Source organism: Streptopelia decaocto, assembly GCF_964273445.1.
Source record: "Streptopelia decaocto genome assembly, chromosome: 2".
NCBI classification, from domain to species: Eukaryota; Metazoa; Chordata; class Aves; order Columbiformes; family Columbidae; genus Streptopelia; species Streptopelia decaocto.
Window position 1 is genome coordinate 160,567,870 of NC_138655.1, and position 7,969 is coordinate 160,575,838.

Genomic DNA, 7,969 nt, shown 5'->3' on the forward strand with positions numbered 1-7,969 from the left:
GTGCGTACAAACTGGAACACAAAAGGTTCCACTTAAATTTGAGAAGAAACTTCTTCTCGGTGAGGCTATCAGAACACTGGAATAGGCTGCCCAGGGATGCTGTGGAGTCTCCTACTCTGGAGGCATCCAAGACCTGCCTGGACACCTTCCTGTGTAACCTCATCTATGTGTTCCTGCTCCAGGAGGGGGATTGGACTGGATGAGCTTTCGAGGTCCTTCCAATCCCTGACATTCTGTGATTCTGTGAAATACATCAAGTTATTCACCACTAAACGGTACCTCTCGTAACACCGCCGCCATTGAAAAACAACCATATAAACGGTACCTCTCATAACATCGCGGCTACTCAAAAGCAACCAAACTGTTCTTAAAATTCACGGCTGTGTCCATTATTCAGCTCTCTCAGACAAAAAGGTGAGGCAGGGGGGTTGACAGCTGGGTTATCTACCTGGAAAATCTCACTATTTTCTGCTTTACCTCATTGTAAAGTTCTTAAAGCTATTTACAGTAATTGGCTAAATCCCACTGACACGCTGCATCTTCATTGCTGTTGCAAACAGCGATATTAGTGTTGGAGTTGTCTGATTTTCTAGTGTAACACACAAATACAACACACAAGAGCCATCGGGGTCTTTATACAGAATAAACTAGGATTAAATATAGAATAAAAGCTGCCCTCTCTTGACTTGTTACTCTTCAACAGGTCACACACCCCCATGAAAAGTTATTCTTGGGATTTACCTGGTACGTTCAGAACACAGGAGAGATCTGTCCTTCCTCATGAGTATTCAGGGCAAGATGTTAGAAGACTAACGTAGCAGCTCACATCATCTCTAAAAGACAACCATAAAGAACACTTTAAGAAATTAACTAATGACCAGTATATATATGCTTATTTACAATATAAAATGCCCCATGCAATTGCTGAACATAACCTAGAAAGTATTTTGCCTAAAGAAAAACAACGCATATTTTTATCCAATGTATCAATTCCTAGAAGCATTTAAAGACACTATGAAATGATATCCAAAATACTTAAAAAATAAGGCACTTACTCTGCTTCAGGCAAACTACATAAATGAAGCATTAGGGAAAAAGAAAAGAAAAAAAATCAAACTGTGAACTCAAACTTTTGATAGAGGGAACAACTGCTTTAAACAGCCCAGTATCAAACAATTCATCACGATGCTCAAAGTTCTTTGAAACCTGTGTCTCATCATCAAGTGTTTTTCGTGTCTAAGAAGGCAGGAGAGCAAAGTCTCTTCTAGTTCAGCCGTTTATAAACTCTCTCGCCCGTCGAACTGCTCTGATGTTTAATAAGTGTTGAGTTCCTACCAGGAGCAGAACTGAGAGAGTCTCATTTCTGCTCCACAGGAACCATTTCCACACAATTTGTAGGAATCATCTCTTTGTCAAATGTATTTGCCAGCATGTTAAAACAACTGACAATTGTCAGAGGAATTGACAGAAAGCATAATTGCACAGGACTTGTTTCCTTAAGAAAGGAAATTAAAACTAGAGAAGATTACACATCACTTGAAATGTGTGCTTTTGAACTTTTAAAATTGAGATTAAAGAAGAATTGGAAGTTAAATTGTTTTCCACTGTCCCTCTCACAGTTCTTCTCCAGGAGTCAACAGTGTGCCCAGGTGGCCAAGAAGGCCAACGGTATCCTGGCCTGTATCACAAATAGTGTGGTCAGCAGGACAAGGGCAGTGATCCTTCCCCTGTACTCTGCACTGGGGAGGCCACACCTGGAGTATTGTGTTCAGTTCTGGGCCCCTCAGGTCAGGAAAGAGATTGAAGTGCTGGAGCGGGTCCAGAGAAGAGCAGCAAGGCTGGGGAAGGGACTTGAACACAAGCCCTATGGGGAGAGGCTGAGGGAGCTGGGCTTGTTTAGTCTGGAGAAGAGGAGGCTTAGAGGTGAGCTCAGCACTCTCTAGAACTACCTGAAGGGCAGTTCTAGCCAGGTGGGGATTGGTCTCTTCTCCCAGGCAGTCAGCAATAGAACAAGGGCCCATGGGCTTCAACTCTGACAGGGGAAATTTAGGCTGGAGATTGGAAAGCAATTCTTTACAGAGAGAGTGGTCAGGCACTGGAATGGCTGCCCAGGGAGGTGCTGGACTCACCGTCCTGGAGGTTTTTAAACTGAGATTGGCCATGGCACTTAGTGCCATGATCTAGTGAATGGACTGGAGTTGGACCAAGGGTTGGACTTGATGATCTCTGAGGTCTTTTCCAACCCAGTCCATTCTGTGATTCTGAGTCATTCAAATTGTAAAGTCAAACTAAGCTCACTAATTTCATTTCAGCGTGCACCAAAAAATGATTTCAACAATTATCACGATTATGTCAACCTGATATATCACATCAATCTCCAATGTGTTGTGCTAGTAGTCATGAAAGAAACAGTACAGAGACCTGCTTACACTTTTATATAAAAGTAAAAAGAAAACAAAAAACAAAATTGCCAATTCAGAAACACTAAGTTAACAGTCAACTTTTAAGTACGGTTGCTCAGAACAGCACAGTTCCATGGTCAATGGTTGGTAATGCTGATAAGTATTAATATAAATCCAAAATATCCCACCTGCCAAACACCGCAGAGACGATACATTGAACATTCTCATTTACCCTTCAAAACCAGCCAGAAGATGACCAGGAAAATGGAAAGGCACTAAACTATGAAAGCAAAGACATTTTCTAAAATGTGGCTGGCCTAGGAAATTATTCATCTCACTGTGCTAAGATTAACATATATATATATATATATATTCACCACTAGGGATAACACCACCTCTAATTAACCAAGTGTATAAGTAAAGATATACAACTTGCCAAGACATACAAACCATCATGCTTTGGGGCACAAGGTTTTCACTAAATATCAGCAGCTCATCAGAGGGATTCTCCATTCTCCCAATATCAGACACCATCAGGCAAAGCTCCAAATTAAATCCCAGATTTCACTGGAGAAATAAGTCAATGCCGCTTTCTTAGAGAATATACCTGCGGTAACGTACTGCTGGACTATCACTGCTGTAATTCATCCAAAAGGATTGATTGATTGATTTTTAAATCTACCCACCTGTGAATTTATAGTTTGCTGCCCAAGGAAATGAGGCTTCCACAACCAAGCTGGAAGTGCAGGCGGGATACCCCCTTTCCCCAAAATAAGCCCTAGCATGATTTTTCAGGATTTTTGAGGATGCTCAAAATAGAGGCCCTACTCCAAAAATAAGCTCTAGTTACAGTTCATTTGAAAAGTCAACTTAAATAGTGTCCAGGCAGCTACACAAGTAAAAAAGTACAATTAATTTGCAATAGAATGCAGCAGGACAAATGTGACAGGACATGATGACATAATTATACTTGGATAAATGTGTTTTGGGATTTTTTTGTTCAAGAAAAAATGTAGATTGTTGTTCATGAAAAAATAAGACACCTCCTGAAAATAAGCCCCGATGCACCTTTTGGAGCAAAAATTAATATAAGACCCTGTCTTATTTTCAGGGAAACAGGGTAGATATCTTTTGGTTTCGTAAAACCAGGCAAATGTGTATAAAAGAAAGGTACATCTCAACACAGGGAAATGCTGATGCAATGACTCTAATCTTAACAGATAGCAGGTGAGCACAACCCCAGGGCAAAACAACTGGGCATGTGTTCACTGGTTCTGTTTCTTACAGAGCCCCCATTTACAGGGTTTAAAGGAGTGTTCGCGTAGGTAACACCCTACACCCCAAAAGAGCAAAAAGGTGTGAGATTTGAGAACAGCACCTGTAAAGACTTCTGTGGAGTTAAAAATAAAAAATAAAAAAATAGGAGTTTATTTCAAATGTAGCACAGCCTGGAGAAGAGAAGCTGAGAGGGGATCTCATCAATGTTTATAAATATCTCCAGGGTGGATGTCAAGAGGATGGACCAGACTCTTCGGTGGTGCCCAACGAAAGGATGAGGGGCAACGGGCACAGACTGAAACACAGGAGGTTCCATCTGAACATGAGGAGAAACTTCTTTATTCTGAGGTGCCAGGGCCTTGGAACAGGCTGCCCAGAGAGGTTGTGGAGTCTCCTTCTCTAGAGACATTCAAACCCGCCTGGGCACCTTCCTGTGTGACCTGCTCTGGTGACCCTGCATTAGCAGGTGGGTTGGACTGGATGATCTCCAGAGGTCCCTTCCAAACCCAATCACTCTGTGATTCTGCATTAGCTAAAAGAGGCAAGAGCCGGCATCATGACACAGAAGAGAGCAAAGGCTAAAAATAAAGTCACCTGTTTTAGATGGAACTCCAGTCACCAAGCACCCATCACTCAATCTCATCTACCCCTCTCCTTTTCCACATTCCCCCAGCTCACCTCCTCTGCCACTGCGACTCAACAAGGCTTTGGGATTTATTTTTCCTCTTTCACAAGCCTCACATCACTTGCACATTGGAAGGTATTTTGTGCCTGTGGCAAATAACACTGACTATGTCACCTCCCTCAAAAGTTTAATTACTTGGAAGCCAATCTTGCCACGTCACCTGTAAGCGAACACACACTATCACAGCTCTCTGGACTGATCAATGTGTGCACATAACCAAGTGAATACACGATCCCACTATTTCAGATCAACCTACCCTTTCCTCCTCAGCCTCTTTCTATTTGCATATGATTAGCAGCCCAAAGTATCTGCAACGGACTTTACGTGGCAGGCCTTTGAACTTGGGTCCTGAACTTTGATAACGTACTTGTGCCTTTTGATTAAGCAGGTATCAAGTCCTGCAGTAGTCAGAAATAATAACATTGTGCCAGCCCAGCTATTTTACAGGGCAAAACCTTGAGAAATATTTTAAGCGACTGCCTCAGAAGAAACAAGCTATAATTTATGATGGAAGTAAACAAAGCTTGTTTTCTCATTATGTGAAGCACCTGAACATCTAACAACACTTCAGAAGAAAACTGCTCAGTGTAAGGTTCACATAAACAGAGCATATTTACCAGTCTTAAAACAAACAAGGCACTTCAGGGTGTTCCCACAGCAGACATCCAAGAAATCATCGGAAGCGCAGCTCCTCCATCCCTCCCTCCCTAAGTAGCAGCCAACTCTCTGCACAGAGACTGCGGAGGGATTACTAAAGCAGCCTTAATAAGAGCTCTTACACTTTACTACACTGTTACGCAAGCTCCTTCAAATAAGAAGATTAGACCCAATTCACCAGCGCCACGCTTCTGCAAACGCCAGACAAACTCCCACCTTATTGTCTGTACTTGGAAAAGGATCTACTGAAAAGGCTGTGAAAGTAAATGCAAACCAATACACAGGTCACGGAATTATTTTTAAAAATACTGTTCTTCAATAAATTATTTCATCAAACCAACAAAAGCAGAATTTTCCTTCTAAGAATGGCGTAACGCTAACAAGGAACGTGCTGGTACCAGGATCTCTCTCAAGCATTTGCCTTCTCTCCCTGTTCAGTCATGTTTCCCTCCATTCTAGAGGTGGCACATGGGACAGTTTCAAACCCAACAATATCCAATTCCTTTGTCAAGTTCTGATCTTCCTACTGAAGGAAGAGCAGAATGTTTTAGAGACTGTTACCATAGTCCAGAAGGTTCTTGAAGCAGCCTGTGAAAGTTTTTGGACACACGACCAGAACTACTGCAGCAAATGCATCTTTCATCAGGTGGGTGAGCTTCAGAAGGAGCCACAGCTACAGCAGAGATGCCACAATATGAAAGAGATTCAGGTTGACTCAATCAAACATAAAACATTTAATAGAGCTGAAGTTCAAGTGCTGGTTTCAGTCTCAACCAACAAGAAAAGCAGCTGAGACGGTTTATGAGGGGGAGTTACTACTTCTCTGCTGGATCACAAGGTGGATTTTATCTTCTTGTCACATACATAAAAAGGCAAATCTGGAATGCAAATCTGAAATACTGTTAAATTTCTCATCTTCTAAGACTGCAGTAACTGTATCCATCTGCTTCTTTCCAGCTGCTTGCCCTCAACACGGACAACAGTGTTGACCAAGCTACTGATATCACAGACCTACAGATCAACGAGACCCCCTCTCCAGATTTAGCAGCAAATAAAACCAACTTGAAAGCACGACACTATCTCAACTTTTAAAACTGGATTTGTGCATATCAAGAGCTTACAAACCTTCCAGGCTTTGTGCTTATCCGCAAAGGAAAGCATGTAGAAACCCTTTACCATCACAAACCTCCCATCTACGCATACTCCTATGAATTACCAGAAATAACACACACCACATAAAACTCAAACCCCAACATTCAGCTGCATCTTCAACAGCACGGCCTCAAGGGACAGGCCTCCTAACCCTTGCCCAAACGACACCATAACAACCCAGTAAGGTAGCTTTCCCTTTACATCAATATCTCAGAAATATCAGCCACTTTATCTGCTCAAAAATACACACCCAACCCCACTAATATGTACCCTGAAGCCTCCCAAGAGCCCACCAGTTCATCTCCATACCTTCACCAGCCCACATAACTAATGACACTTCCATTCCCAGCCTGTCCGACTCACCATATTACACATACCCAACCTCTCTTCTCCCCAACATTAAGTGTCCCAAAGCCCCCAAAAGCCCCCCTCCTCAATAAACCCAGACACCTCAAAAGCCACCCCTCTCCCCAGGGCACTCTTTTGTGCAGACAAGTCTCCCCACGCATCCCTCAAGCACCCCAGACACCCCCAAATCTTAGTTCCACTCCACGGGTCCCAAACCCTCATATGGATATTAGGAAAAACTTAACCATGGAAGGGGCTGTCAGGCATTGGAACAGGCTGCCCAGAACAGTGGTGGAGTCACCATCCCTGCAAGGGTTTAAGTGACACAGAGATGAGGTTCTCAGGGACACAGTTCAGAGGTGAACTTGGCAGAGTTAGGTTAATGGTTGGAGTAAAAAATCTTAACGGTCTTTTCCAGTCAAAATGATCCTATGATTATCCCAGCACACCTCCAGACAGCCCCAGCCCGACCCAAGTCCCCCCTCAAGCACTCCACAGAACCCCCAAATCCTACATGCTTACACCAGGATCCCACCCCAACATGCACCTCACCCCTGCTCACCCCCACATCACCAACTCCCCTCACTGCCTCCCCACACCCCCCTCAGGCACCCCAAACCTTCCTTCCCTGCCAGAGGGCCCCGAATCACAGAATGGTTGGGGTTGGAAGGGACCTCTGGAGATCATCCAGTCCAACCCACCTGCTAACGCAGGGTCACCAGAGCAGATCACACAGGAAGGTGTCCAGGTGGGTTTGAATGTCTCAGAGAAGGAGACTCCACAGCCTCTCTGGGCAGCCTGGGCCAGGCTCTGGCACCTCAAAGGAAAGAAGTTCCTCCTCATGTTCAGATGGAACCTCCTGTGTTTCAGTCTGTGCCCGTTGCCCCTCATCCTGTCGTTGGGAACCACTGAAAAGAGTCTGGTCCATCCTCTTAACACCCACCCTGAGATATTTATAAACACTGATATGATCCCCTCTCAGCCCCTCATTCCCCATCTCACCCGCTCAGGGCCCGTCCCTCCCTCACACCCCCTCAAGCACCACACACACCCCCCGGAGCGGCTCAGCCCCGCCACCTCCCATCCCCGGCAACCCTGAAGGGCCTTGAGGAAGAAAAGGAGAAAGATGAAGTGAAGCAGAAACTCCAGGAACCCGCTCCCCTCACCTCTCCGCTCCCGGGGCCTCTCACAGCAACGGCAACACCACAACACACCCAGCCCCGCCCCCTTCCGCCCATAGAGTCGGCGGGTAGAGCGGCCGCGGCGCGGGGCACGCCGGGACGGGAAGGCGGCGGCGGTGGTGGTGGAGAGTTGGAGGACCGGACCTGGCGTCTGGTCGCAGCGCGGGGGGCGGGACTGAGAGACATCGGACTATGAATCCTTAATGGCAAACAAAGTCTCTTCGAGCTAACCCCGGCATCCAAACTGAATATTTAAAAAGTTAAGC

General features: G+C 44.9%; 1 protein-coding gene across 4 annotated transcripts in view; it reads right to left on the reverse strand.

Moving 5' to 3' along the window:
• SEC22C (SEC22 homolog C, vesicle trafficking protein) overlaps nucleotides 1-7,746 on the reverse strand; it is a 25,534-nt gene extending 17,788 nt beyond the window's left edge. For 3 of the 4 annotated variants that reach the window (XR_014183355.1, XR_014183356.1, XM_082045735.1), the window contains exons 1-2: nucleotides 7,689-7,746; nucleotides 742-833 (exon numbers count right to left, since the gene is read on the reverse strand). The gene's annotated coding sequence lies outside the window, so the exon portion shown is untranslated. Of the gene's footprint in view, nucleotides 1-741; nucleotides 834-5,583; nucleotides 5,696-6,767; nucleotides 6,786-7,688 lie in introns of those variants that run through there. The other variant, XM_082045736.1, reaches the window with a different exon arrangement.
• Between the last annotated feature and the right edge of the window lie 223 nt (nucleotides 7,747-7,969).